Source organism: Hyla sarda, chromosome 6, assembly GCF_029499605.1.
Source record: "Hyla sarda isolate aHylSar1 chromosome 6, aHylSar1.hap1, whole genome shotgun sequence".
Classification (NCBI taxonomy): domain Eukaryota; kingdom Metazoa; phylum Chordata; class Amphibia; order Anura; family Hylidae; genus Hyla; species Hyla sarda.
In genome coordinates, this window is record NC_079194.1 from 293262261 (window position 1) to 293277160 (window position 14900).

The window sequence follows — 14900 nt, forward strand, 5'->3', positions numbered from 1 at the left end:
TACACTCCAGATAGGGGTGCAGCACCCAGCTATATACACTCCAGATAGGGGTGCAGCACCCAGCTATATACACTCCAGATAGGGGTGCAGCACCCAGCTATATACACTCCAGATAGGGGTGCAGCACCCAGCTATATACACACTCCAGATAGGGGTGCAGCACCCAGCTATATACACACTCCAGATAGGGGGTGCAGCACCCAGCTATATACACACTCCAGATAGGGGGTGCAGCACCCAGCTATATACACACTCCAGATAGGGGTGCAGCACCCAGCTATATACACACTCCAGATAGGGGTGCAGCACCCAGCTATATACACACTCCAGATAGGGGGTGCAGCACCCAGCTATATACACACTCCAGATAGGGGGTGCAGCACCCAGCTATATACACACTCCAGATAGGGGGTGCAGCACCCAGCTATATACACACTCCAGATAGGGGGTGCAGCACCCAGCTATATACACACTCCAGATAGGGGTGCAGCACCCAGCTATATACACACTCCAGATAGGGGTGCAGCACCCAGCTATATACACACTCCAGATAGGGGGGCAGCACCCAGCTATATACACACTCCAGATAGGGGGTGCAGCACCCAGCTATATACACACTCCAGATAGGGGTGCAGCACCCAGCTATATACACACTCCAGATAGGGGTGCAGCACCCAGCTATATACACACTCCAGATAGGGGGTGCAGCACCCAGCTATATACACACTCCAGATAGGGGGTGCAGCACCCAGCTATATACACACTCCAGATAGGGGGTGCAGCACCCAGCTATATACACACTCCAGATAGGGGGTGCAGCACCCAGCTATATACACACTCCAGATAGGGGTGCAGCACCCAGCTATATACACACTCCAGATAGGGGTGCAGCACCCAGCTATATACACACTCCAGATAGGGGGGCAGCACCCAGCTATATACACACTCCAGATAGGGGGGCAGCACCCAGCTATATACACACTCCAGATAGGGGGGGCAGCACCCAGCTATATACACACTCCAGATAGGGGGTGCAGCACCCAGCTATATACACTCCAGATAGGGGGGGCAGCACCCAGCTATATACACTCCAGATAGGGGGGGCAGCACCCAGCTATATACACTCCAGATAGGGGGGCAGCACCCAGCTATATACACTCCAGATAGGGGGGCAGCACCCAGCTATATACACTCCAGATAGGGGTGCAGCACCCAGCTATATACACTCCAGATAGGGGTGCAGCACCCAGCTATATACACTCCAGATAGGGGTGCAGCACCCAGCTATATACACTCCAGATAGGGGTGCAGCACCCAGCTATATACACTCCAGATAGGGGTGCAGCACCCAGCTATATACACTCCAGATAGGGGGGCAGCACCCAACTTCATAGACTAAGAGACTATTCATAGAGGGAATGTGCGCATGTCTCCGCAGTCACACAGGTGAGAAGTACAGCTCCTACCCGCACACTGCTCCGGCTCCTCCGCTGAGTCCTGCCCGGGCTCCTCCGCTCCTGTCCCCGCTCACAGCGCACTCTCCCGGGCTCCTGTCCCCGCTCACAGCGCACTCTCCCGGGCTCCTGTCCCCGCTCACAGCGCACTCTCCCGGGCTCCTGTCCCCGCTCACAGCGCACTCTCCCGGGCTCCTGTCCCCGCTCACAGCGCACTCTCCCGGGCTCCTGTCCCCGCTCACAGCGCACTCTCCCGGGCTCCTGTCCCCGCTCACAGCGCACTCTCCCGGGCTCCTGTCCCCGCTCACAGCGCACTCTCCCGGCCGCACATCTGCCGCTCACTCCCCGGCGCCTCCTGCAGCCGCAGCTCCGAGTCACAACATCCTGAGCTCCGCACCGTAATCACTGCCAGTGCGCGCCCATTACCGTATATACCGCCCAGTGCGCAGCGCCCCCTCCATTCACTCCCCCACCCCCGGACTGTCTCCTCTAGTTCTTCCCTTTTAGAAGTTCTGTTCAGCACGTTCTGCTTCAGGAAAAGCTGGGTGAAGACCAATAAGGCCCATGGCAGGGTCACACAACTTTCCTGCACTCCTGAATGACAAATCCCCCTATGCATTCCTATGCATTCCTAGGAAGATCTGCCATTCAGGGGTCTAGGAAAGCTGGTCAATAAATCTCTTTTTATTCCAGTTTAGTTCTATTTTGTGACAATACAGGGGTACAGGTAGCAGTCACATGATCGCTGTCCAATTTAGACATAAATTGGGTCGGTCAAGAGCCACAAACCCTTCCTGGGGCGGTGTTCACACATTGTGTTTAATTCGCAGTGCTATCGCAGGTACTGCACACGTTTTTTCAGCCATTTTACACGAGATGACTTCGATTTTCATAATTTAATACAGTACCACAAATATAACTCAACATGTGAAGGCAGCCTAAGCCGGACCGAGACAGCACAGAAACACAACAGGACTCCTTTCCAGCAACCCAGCGCATAGCAAGTACTGCAACTTGGAACTGTGAGTGGACCTGAGGAAGGCATCAGTGGATGCCGAAACGCGTTGTCCCTGCTACACCAGTAAAGATTTTATTGTCCTGTGCTACTCGAGTCCTTCTTTTCTGACCGAATACTGAGCAACGCCGCGCCAAACCGTTTTTTTTTTTTGTTTGTTTTTAATTACCTCCATTTCTCTCTATTGGGCACCACTCTTGGTGGCCCGATACCGGTTAGAGTGCATCAGCCAGCAACCTCAATTATATCCACCCTCTCAAGTGTGGCACAATCCAGCGCAGCTACCTTTAAGGTTGGTAGATCACCTGGGTGTGGTGTAGGTACACAGCAGCGGATACGCCTCATCAGGGAGCGCCTCCTGTGTTTTTCACCCCTTCTCCTAAGCTTCAGACATTTGGTAGAAAGACATGATGGATATAGTCATACCTTGCATACAGTGGGAATCAAAAGTTTGGGCACCCCAGGTAAAAATTTGTATTAATGTGCATAAAGAAGCCAAGGAAAGATGGGAAAAAAAATCACCAAAAAGCATCAAATTACAGATTAGACATTCTAATAATATGTCAACAAAAGTTAGATTTTATTTCCATAATTTACACTTTCAAAATAATAGAAAAAAAAATGGCGTCTGCAAAAGTTTGGGCACCCTGCAGAGTTAATATCTTGCACTGCCCCCTTTGGCAAGTATCACAGCTTGTAAACGCTTTTTGTAGCCAGCCAAGAGTCTTTCAATTCTTGTTTGAGGTATCTTTGCCCATTCTTCCTTACAAAAGTCTTCCAGTTCTTTGAGATTTCTGGGCTGTCTGTCACGCACTGCTCTTTTAAGGTCTATCCATAGATTTTCAATTATGTTGAGGTCAGGAGATTGTGAGGGCCATGGAAAAACCTTCAGTTTACACCTCTTGATGTAATCCCCCGTGGATTTCGAGGTGTGTTTAGGATCATTATCCATTTGTAGAAGCCATCCTCTCTTTAACTTCAGCTTTTTCACAGATGGCATCAAGTTAGCATCCAAAATTTGCTGAAATTTTATTGAATCCATTTTTCCTTCTACTCATGAGATGTTCCCTGTGCCACTGGCTGCAATACAACCCCAAAGCATGATTGATCCACCCCCATTTTCATTAAATTCTGTTCCCCTTCTTCTCCAAACGTACCTTTGCTCATTCCGGCCAAAAAGTTAAATTTGAGGACGTAGAAGAGGTTTTCTTCTGATGACTCTTCCATGAAGACCATATTTGTACAAGTCTCTCTTTATAGTGGAATAGTGTACCACAACTCCAGTGTCTGCCAGATCTTTCTGGAGGGATTGTGCAGTCAAACGTGGGTTTTGAATTGTTTTTCTCACAATCCTGCGAGCTGTCCTGTCTGATATTTTTCTTGGTCTTCCAGATCTTGCTTTAACTTCCACAGTTCCTGATGACTGCCATTTCTTAATTACATTCCGAACAGAGGATATTGACATCTGAAAACGTTTTGCTATCTTCTTATAGCCTTCTCCAGCTTTGTGAGCATCAACTATTTTCAGTTTCAGATTTCTAGACAACTGCTTAGAAGAACCCATGGTGCTGATTGTTGGGGCAAGGTCAGAGTCTGGGCATTTAAAACCTTTGAGATTGACATCACCTGGTCTTCCCAGATGATGATTGAGAACAATCCATGACACTGGCAGGTCTCAGCTTTGCAAAGGGGGGAGTGCATGCTATAAATTCTGCAGATGGTAAAGTGCATTAAGACCTGACACCAGTGCCCGTGGGCAGCGCCAGCCCCCTGTACGGCTCTCAGTGCATTATGCAGCTTTATTCAGACATGGCTGAGGAAATCCACATAACCCTGAGGTTCAGTATGCAGGGAGCATGGACTGTAAGTTATATAATAGCCATATGTGAATTATCGTAACCTTATAGTCGTGTGGACCTCCAGCTGTTGCAAAACAACAACTCTCAGCATGCCCGGACAGCCAACGGCTGTCCGGGCATGCGAGGAGTTGTAGTTTTGCAACAGCTGGAGGTCCACAGTTTGAAGACCACTGGATTAGTCAGACATAGTACAAAGACTATCTTGTTTCTTGATGGTGAAGGTCATAGAAGACCAATTATCCCTCAATCTATACTCCAAACCTACAGACATGAAAAGACTCCTTAGACATGACCGCTGCCATCCTCCTGGGTCTGGTGGTCACAGGCGTTCGGGTCACAATGTCAGTCGGATCATCCATGAGTCCCACTGGGTCCATTGGACTATAATTATAATTCAACTGATTGGGAAGGCCAATGAGCACCACTTAAATGTAGGCTGCAGTCAGCTTCAGGATGCAGCCTACACCCGTATGGCAGCCTGATCTCTGACCTAGCGCAAGTGGTGCTGCCACTCATCAGCGCTGTATGCACCAGAGTGGAGGCAGGCCGGCTGCTGCAGGAGAGGAGGTAAGTGTCATTTTTTTTTCCATTTTTGCAGGTAGGGGGGCTACCTGCATACTGGTGGGGGGGACTGCTTAGCTAATGGAGGGAGGGGGTACTTAGCTAATGGAGGGGCTACCTGCCTACTGGCGGCACTGCTAGCACCTATACACCTGGCACCTAAACACCTGGCACCTATACACCTGGCACCTATACACCTGGCGTCTATGCACCTGGCCTCTATACACATGACACCTATACACATTTTTTCTATACACCTAGCATCTATACACCTGGCACCAATACACCTGGCACCCATACCCTAGCACCTATACACCTAGCACCTATACACCTGGCATCTATACACCTAGCACCTATACACCTGCCATCTATACACCCAGCACCTATACACCTGGCACCTATACACCTGGTTTCTATACACCTGGCACCAATTCACCAGGCGTCTATACACCTGGCGTCTATACACCTGGCATCTATACACTTGGCACCAATACACTTGGCATCTATACCCTGGCATCTATACACCTGGTGTCTATACACTTGCCACCTATTTACCTTGCATCTATACACCTAGCGCCTATACACCTGACACCTATGCATCTGGCACCTATACATTTGACTTCTATACACATGTTTGCTATACACCTGGCATCTATACACCAGGCATCTATACGCCTAGCATCTATACACCAGGCATCTATACACCAGGCTTCTATACACCAGGCATCTCTACACCTGGCATCTATACACCTGGCATCTATACACCTTGCATCTATACACCAGGCATCTATACACCCGGTGTCTATACACCTGGCATCAATACACTTGGCACCATTACACCTGGCACCTATACACCTGGCACCTATACACCTGGCGTCAATACACCTGGCACCATTACACCTGGCATCAATACACCTGGCATCTATACACCTGGCATCTATACACCTGGCACCTATACACCTGGCATCTATACACCTTGCATCTATACACCTGGTGTCTATACACCTGGCATCAATACACTTGGCACCATTACACCTGGCACCTATACACCTGGCACCTATACAATTGGCACCATTACACCTGGCGTCAATACACCTGGCACCATTACACCTGGCATCTATACACCTGACACCTATACACCTGGCGTCTATACACCTGCCACTGTTACACCTGCCATCTATACACCTGGCATCAACACACCTGGTGTCTATACACCTGGCACCATTACACCTGGCATCTATATACCTGGCATCAACACAACTGGTGTCTATACACCTGGCATCTATACACCTGGCACCATTACACCTGGCATCTATACACCTGGCATCTATTCACCTGGCACCATTACACCTGGCATCTATACACCTGCCATCTATTCACCTGACATCTATACAACTGGCATCTATACACCTGCCACCTATTCACTTGGCACCCATCCCATTATTTTTGCATACATATACCTGATGTCACTGCTGAAATGTCAGACACAGAACCTCAGCCTGAACATGAGGGAAATGAAGACCTGAGCAGAGAACATGGCGTCCTCCCCCGACAGTGACAGATTATAGGAGCCAAATATTGACCTGATCATCTAATAATGCGGCGCTGCAGACACCGGGCTCCGAGGACATCGCTGCCAGTCCATCAAGTGCCCGATCAGTCTTCAACCACAGACGTGTCAGAAAACCTAATATGCAATGGAAGATGTAATACATGAGACATTGGGGTTTTTGGCATTAATTTCCACCAAATCTTTAATTGATGAAAAAAATCACATGATCTGTACTCAATAAAAAAAATAAAAAAAAAACGCCAAAGGAAAAAAATAATACTATGGTACACACTACAATAATACAATACAATACACACTATTGTTTTGAGGGGAAAAACATAAAAAAAAACTGCAAAAATGAGGTAGCGGGTTTTTTTTGTGGCATTTTTGTGCATTGGTTAGGCGGGGTTTTCTTTTTTTCAAAAAAGCAACGTTTTTTCCTTTAACGTTTTTTTCAATCTTTATTGGCATTTTATTTTTATTTTTTTGTGGTTGTTTTCTAAAATCACCACCTACTGAGACTATGGCATTTTTTTCCTATAGACTTTTATATTGTAGTATTTCGTTTTTTGGGGGGGCTTTTTCCCCTCACCCTTAATCACTCTTATCTGTGTGAAAAATTCCATTTTTAAAGCCAAATACTCGGGAAAAAAAGCAATTGCCACTAAAGGGAAAAACTTAGCCTATGTGCGTTTTTTTTTGTTTGTTTGTTTTTTCCTTTGGCATTTTAACCTTTGGCAAAATCTGTAACAGGGCCCCCGCCTTCCATGTGCCATTATAACCCTGGGGTGTCCTTGGGAAGGGGCCCACAGGTACCAGTGCCCGGTTGTGACTGTGAACTCTGTTATACCCCTTGAAACTGTGGCTTCCACTGACTTGTGTGGTGGTTCCCTGATGACCCTACAACTATCTTTTTGTCAAAGTGCAGTGATGAGACCTCCGGGCACTAGGATTCTGTGAAACAACTTTGGGGCCATTCCAATAAAATGCACTTACTTTGATAAATCTTGGACTGTTACAGCTTTCTAGCATTCTAGCAAATGAATGGAGAGATTAATGTGTTGCAGAGAGGTCCTTGTCCAGCCTTCTCCTCTCTGACAAGGACAAAATTCACAAGCGGACGAGACCATATTGCCTTTTCAAATTTATTGATTTTTCTGAAAATATTTTTAAAATCTTTAGAGTAAATGTTACAGATTTGACAGTAATATTTGGAAAGCATTGAGTGACAATGAATAAGTGACAAACACTGCAGTGGGGCAGGTACCATTTCTCTAGTACATTGTACTTGGCGTCACGTATTTTAGCAGAGCGGCCGCCGTCTCCCCCAGTGATATCTTCTCTAATAATCTTCCAATTACTCTGTTTTATTACTCTGATTCCAGTTCATTGTTTATTCCTCTGTGTTTTCAGATGATTAAACATTTCCTGTGAATCCAGAATGTACAATTGTTTCATATTACTCAGGCTTTTCCCTCCCGCACAAACCGTAATCTATTACAGACTTTCTTCCACTTTCTCGCCTTTAATGACAGGATGTTCTTTTATTTTAAAGGTCTTTTTACACAAGTGATCTCCAATCTATGTCTCTGTGGCTGAGCTGGGAGTTGTAGTGTCACTATCTCAGCTGCTCTTGGAGTGACGGCTGCCCCCCCTGAAGGAATAGCTGGACATTTAGGGCTTAGGGTGTCCCTTGTCTCTGGTGTCCAGTGATCTAGAACAGGGGTTCTCAACCAGGGGTACGCCAAGGGTTATGTGGGGGTACGGCAATTCGCTGAAAAATACCGGACATGCATTGGGCAGTATTTGTCAGCACAGAGCGGGGATTGGACGCCGCAGTCGCTGCGGCAGCTCGCTATATTGTACCGTGCACGGAGCTGCGGCTGCAGCCACTTTACATGATGAGCTGCAGTGGCTGCCGGGCCTGACGTGTGACATCCCTGAGGTTGCGCGGAGGTGGCGGCATAGCGCAGAAAGACGTCACCCGTCAGTGCGGCCCTCCGACTCCTGATGAGCGGGATAGACACAGGCCTGGTAAGTATGGTAAACTACAGGTAACGCCGCAGTATGGGAGGGTGTTATTGTATTTATCTCATATATTGGCCCAGGGGTACATTGACAAAAAAGGTTGAGAACCACTGATCTAGAACATTTATAAAAACGTGCAGTAGTTTATTACCCTCGATCCCAATGTTGAGCAGTTTTCTATTCTTTTCCCTGGAGTCCTGTGGTTTAGCATCCTAGTGCCTGGTGTTCAATTGATTTTAACCATTGTCTTTAGTGTTCAGGGGTTTATAATCATAATCTCTGGTGTTCGGTGCTTTATAACCATAGTCCCTGGTGTTTAGTGGTTTATAACCATAGTCCCTGGTGTACAGCTGTTTATAACCATAGTCCCTGATGTCCACTGGTTTATAACCATAGTCCCTGGTGTACATTGGTTTATAACCATAGTCCCTGGTGTCCAGCGGTTTATAACCATAGTCCCTGGTGTCCATTGGTTTATAACCATAGTCCCTGGTGTCCAGCGCTTTATAACCATAGTCCCTGGTGTAAATTGGTTTATAACCCTAGTGGTTGATGTTTAGTGATTTCTAACCCTTGTTTCTAGTGTTCATTGGTTTCCAACTCAACCCCCTGTGTTTTATAACCCTAGTCCTTAGTGTCCATTGGTTTATAACCCTAGTCCTTAGTGTCCAGTGGTTTATAACCCTAGTCCTTAGTGTCCAGTGGTTTATAACCCTAGTCCTTAGTGTCCATTGGTTTATAACCCTAGTCCTTAGTGTCCATTGGTTTATAACCCTAGTCCTTAGTGTCCAGTGGTTTATAACCCTAGTCCTTAGTGTCCATTGGTTTATAACCCTAGTCCTTAGTGTCCAATGGTTTATAACCCTAGTCCTTAGTGTCCATTGGTTTATAACCCTAGTCCTTAGTGTCCATTGGTTTATAACCCTAGTCCTTAGTGTCCAATGGATTATAACCCTAGTCCTTAGTGTCCATTGGTTTATAACCCTAGTCCTTAGTGTCCATTGGTTTATAACCCTAGTCCTTAGTGTCCATTGGTTTATAACCATAGTCCTTAGTGTCCATTGGTTTATAACCATAGTCCTTAGTGTCCATTGGTTTATAACCCTAGTCCTTAGTGTCCAATGGTTTATAACCCTAGTCCTTAGTGTCCATTGGTTTATAACCCTAGTCCTTAGTGTCCATTGGTTTATAACCCTAGTCCTTAGTGTCCAATGGTTTATAACCCTAGTCCTTAGTGTCCATTGGTTTATAACCATAGTCCTTAGTGTCCATTGGTTTATAACCATAGTCCTTAGTGTCCATTGGTTTATAACCCTAGTCCTTAGTGTCCAATGGTTTATAACCCTAGTCCTTAGTGTCCAGTGGTTTATAACCCTAGTCCTTAGTGTCCATTGGTTTATAACCCTAGTCCTTAGTGTCCAATGGTTTATAACCCTAGTCCTTAGTGTCCATTGGTTTATAACCATAGTCCTTAGTGTCCATTGGTTTATAACCATAGTCCTTAGTGTCCATTGGTTTATAACCCTAGTCCTTAGTGTCCAATGGTTTATAACCCTAGTCCTTAGTGTCCAGTGGTTTTTAACCCCAGACCCTGGTGGTGTTTAGTGATATCCATCCCAATCCCTGGTGTCCAGTGGTTTGTAACCCAGGTCCCTCTGTGTTCAGTTTTTTTTTTTTTTATAACCCTACTTCTTAGTTTAGAACCCAAGTCCCTGGTGTACAGGGGTTTAAACATTAGTCCCTGGTGCCCAGTTATTTATAACCCAAGTCCCTGGTGTTCACTTGGGAGGTTCCACCACACTCTAATTCCTGGTGTTCTAAGATTAAGTGATCTCAGGAGGGTCCACCACACTCTGAGGCTAGGTTCACACTTGGGAATTTGTGAAGCGGAATTTGTGAACGGAAAATCCGCTTTAAAATTTCCGCCTGAAGAATGGCGTTGCTCATTCTCAGTCTATTGGAGACTGCAGTGTCCGCGCGGTCCTAGCGCCGACTGATTCAGGACATTTTCTGCCCGGAGATTCCATAGTGTGAGCCTAGCCTAATTCCTGGTGTCCTGGGATTAAGTGATCTCAGGGGATTTGAGCACACTCTAGTCCCTGGTGTCCTTGGATTAAGGGGGTACTCAAGTGAAAAACAATTTATTTTTCATATCAACTGGCTCCAGAAAGATAAACAGATTTGTAAATTACTTCTATAAAAAAAAAAAAAAAAAAAATCTTAATCCTTCCAGTACTTATCAGCTGCTAAAGTTGAGTTGTTCTTTTCTGTCTGACCACAGTGCTCTCTGCCAACACCTCTGTCTGTCTCAGGAACTGTCCAGAGCAGGAGCAAATCCCCATAGCAAACCTCTCCTGTTCTTGACAGTTCCTGAGACAGACAGAGGTGTCAGCAGAGAGCACAGAAAAGAACAACTCAACTTCAGCAGCTGATAAGTACTGGAAGGATTAAGATTTTTTTTTCATAGAAGTCATTTACAAATCTATTTAACTTTCTGGAGCCAGTTAATTTTTTACTGGAATACCCCTTTAAGTGATTTCAGGAGGTTCCACCACTCTCTTATCGCTGGTGTTCTGTGGTAAATCCTTCATTCTACACTGATCCCTGGATGAGTGGATCAGATATCTGTCAGCTCCTCCATCCCTTATACCTGGACAGTAAATTCCTATCCGCAGAGCAGGGAAATCCCATCTCTTCTCCTTAGGCTAGGTTCAGACTACGGAATTTCCGCCGGAATTTTCGCTTTGACATTTCCGGCAGAAATTCCGCTTACTATAATGCATAGTGTAGTGAATAGTTTTCCTTTCACAAATTCACACTTCGGAATTTGTGAAGCGGAAAATCCGGATGAGAAATCCGCTAGAAAATTTCCGCCTGAAGAAAGGGGTTGCTCTTTCTTCAGGCGGAAATCCCAGCGGAACACATAGTAGTCTATAGGAGACTGCAGTGTCCGCGCGGTCCTAGCGCCGACTAATTCAGTCGGCGCAGGTGGAACTTGGAATCTCCGGGTGGAAATTTTCTGCCCGGAGATTCCGTAGTCTGAACCTAGCTTTAGGGTCTATTCACACGGCAGAATTTCCTCTTGCGGAATTCCGACTCAAAGTAAAGCCCATAGACTTCTATGGGATTCCACGCTCCCATTCACACTTCTGAATTTCCGCTTGCGGAATTCCGCAAGCGGAAATTCAGAAGTGTGAATGGGAGTGCGGAATCCCATAGAAGTCTATGGGCTTTAAAGGGGTACTTTTTTTTTTTAATCTTTTTTTTACTTCGATTAAAAAATCTTTACCCTTCCAGTACTTTGCTACAGAGGAAATTCTTTTCTTTATGAATTTCTTTTTTGTCTTGTCCACAGTGCTCTCTGCTGACACCTGATGTCTGTATCAGGAACTGTCCAGAGTAGAAAAAAAATAACCCATTGCAAACCTAAGCTGCTCTGGACAGTTCCTGACACGGACAGAGGTGTCAGCAGAGAGACAAAAAAGAAATTCAAAAAGAAAAGAATTTCCTCTGTAGCATACAGCCGCTAAAAAGTACTGGAAGGGTAAAGATTTTTTAATAGAATTCATTTACAAATCTGTTTAACTTTCTGGCACCAGTTGACTTATAAAGACCTTAAAAAAAAATGTTTTCCACCGGAGGAGTACCCCTTTAATTTGAGGCGGAATTCTGCAAGCGGAAATGTGAATAGACCCTTAGACTCTTCTTAGCTTTCGCAGGGGACTGGGACAAAGTCCTGACACCTCTGTATATTAGCAGTGACCGTTTCTGTATTATAATGGGGGACCGGAATCGTAATATGTCACATCGTAATATGTCAAAAAACGAAAGCCATTAGCTCCTCACTTACCTCTAGAGATGAGCGAACTTACAGTAAATTCGATTCGTCACGAACTTCTCGGCTCGGCAGTTGATGACTTATACTGCATAAATTAGTTCAGCTTTCCGGTGCTCCGATGGGCTGGAAAAGGTGGATATAGTCCTAGGAGAATCTTTCCTAGGACTGTATCCACCTTTTCCAAGCCACCGGAGCACCTGAAAGCTGAACTCATTTATGCAGGAAAAGTCATCAACTGCCGAGCCGAGAAGTTCGTGACGAATCGAATTTACTGTAAGTTCGCTCATCTCTACTTACCTCCATCATTCAGCATAATTGGCTGGAATAGAGCGAGACCTTATGAGGAATGTGAATATTAAAGGGGTTATCCAGGAAAAAAAACTTTTTATATATATCAACTGGCTCCAGAAAGTTAAACAGATTTGTAAATTACTTCTATTAAAAAATCTTAATCCTTTCAGTACTTATGAGCTTCTGAAGTTAAGGTTGTTCTTTTCTGTCTAAGTCCTCTCTGATGACACGTGTCTCGGGAACCGCCCAGTTTAGAAGCAAATCCCCATAGCAAACCTCTTCTAAACTGGGCGTTTCCCGAGACACGTGTCATCAGAGAGGACTTAGACAGAAAAGAACAACCTTAACTTCGGAAGCTCATAAGTACTGAAAGGATTAAGATTTTTTAATAGAAGTAATTTACAAATCTGTTTGACTTTCTGGAGCCAGTTGATATATATAAAAAAAACAGTTTTTTCCTGGAATACCCCTTTAACCAATGTGCCAGTGGGACAGATGGATTGTGGGAAGAGCGGGGCAGCGGCAGGTCACGGGGACATTGACGGAGCACTTTGCGCATCATTCGTTTATTTTCGGAGCCTATATCCTTTACTCTCTTACACCTTCAGTTTCCCCCAATTGTCAATGCTCCGGCCTTAGCATGAAAAATGTGACAGTGGATGTGGTGGGATCCTGTCCAGATCCTCATCCTGCCGTCATAATTTCCTCTGAACGAGCCAAGGCCTCCGAATATTAATGGGGGGGGGGGGGGGGGGGGGGGGGGGGGGGGCGAATGTCGACGCTACATATGTAGATTGACTTTATGGAAAATGAATGTTTAGATTTGTGTCATTGAACATTCATGATGTCAACGAAGCTTCACAATTGTCCTGAATTTCCAGGGAAATTCCACATAATAGTTCTGATGATCTATGCAAAGGGGCACTCCGCCATGGACAAGGTCTCTATCCCAGTGACAGGGCCGGCTCTGCCCACAGCAGTAAGGTTAGCCAACATCTGAAGCACCAGCCCACCCAGAAAAACCCCGCCTCCCACAGTAGTAAGGAGATTACATGAGGAGGAGGTTTGTTACAGTGTGTCACCCCAGTAGTAAGGAGATCACATGAGGAGGAGGTTTGTTACAGTGTGTCACCCCAGTAGTAAGGAGATTACATAAGGAGGGGGTTTGTTACAGTGTGTCAGCCCAGTAGTAAGGAGATTACATAAGGAGGAGGTTTGTTACAGTGTGTCACCCCAGTAGTAAGGTGATTATATGAGGAGGGGGTTTGTTACAGTGTGTCACCCCAGTAGTGAGGAGATTACATGAGGAGAGGGTTTGTTACAGTGTGTCACCCCAGTAGTAAGGAGATTACATGAGGAGGAGGTTTGTTACAGTGTGTCACCTCAGTAGTAAGGTGATTATATGAGGAGAGGGTTTGTTACAGTGTGTCACCTCAGTAGTGAGGAGATTACATGAGGAGAGGGTTTGTTACAGTGTGTCACCCCAGTAGTAAGGTGATTATATGAGGAGGGGGTTTGTTACAGTGTGTCTCCCCAGTAGTAAGGAGATTACATGAGAAGGAGGTTTGTTACAGTGTGTCACCCCAGTAGTAAGGAGATTACATGAGGAGGGGGGTTGTTACAGTGTGTCACCCCAGTAGTAAGGTGATTATATGAGGAGGGGGTTTGTTACAGTGTGTCACCCCAGTAGTAAGGTGATTATATGAGGAGGAGGTTTGTTACAGTGTGTCACCCCAGTAGTAAGGAGATTACATGAGGAGGGGGGTTGTTACAGTGTGTCACCCCAGTAGTAAGGTGATTATATGAGGAGGGGGTTTGTTACAGTGTGTCACCCCAGTAGTGAGGAGATTACATGAGGAGAGGGTTTGTTACAGTGTGTCACCCCAGTAGTAAGGGGAAGTGTGTAAAAGGGCGGAGCCAATGGGCGAGGTCAAGGGGCGGCAAAATTAGCTTTCGCCTATGGTGACAAAAATCCTTGTAACAGGCCTGCCCAGTGATCAGCTATAATCGGTGATGATCCCTGGCAGACAGGACGGGTCCTCCAGAGAGAGAGGGGGAGAGAGAGACGCTCTTTTTGTAGCTGTTCTTCACTCTGGACAATAGATGAGGATCCTAAACAGAGGAACCCCAACCCCCTGGCTGTGGTCTTTGGGTTTTTATAAACTGGAGTTAAAAAAAAAAAAAAGCCAAAGTCTTCAAAGTTGTATCTGTGGCTTTAAAGGTGCGTTCCCACCTGTGTATACGCAGCGTAACTCACGCGGTGCAAAATTTGCGTCAGCAGCAGGAAATAAGCTGCGTATTC

General features: G+C 45.9%; 1 protein-coding gene across 2 annotated transcripts in view; it reads right to left on the reverse strand.

Moving 5' to 3' along the window:
• Nucleotides 1–14900, reverse strand: part of TP53I11 (tumor protein p53 inducible protein 11) — a 119848-nt gene that overhangs the window by 71937 nt on the left and 33011 nt on the right. The window contains exon 1 of one of the 2 annotated variants that reach the window (XM_056527779.1): nt 1467–1839. The exons of the other annotated variant lie outside the window; for it this stretch is intronic. The gene's annotated coding sequence lies outside the window, so the exon portion shown is untranslated. Of the gene's footprint in view, nt 1–1466; nt 1840–14900 lie in introns of those variants that run through there. 2 annotated transcript variants of the gene reach the window in all.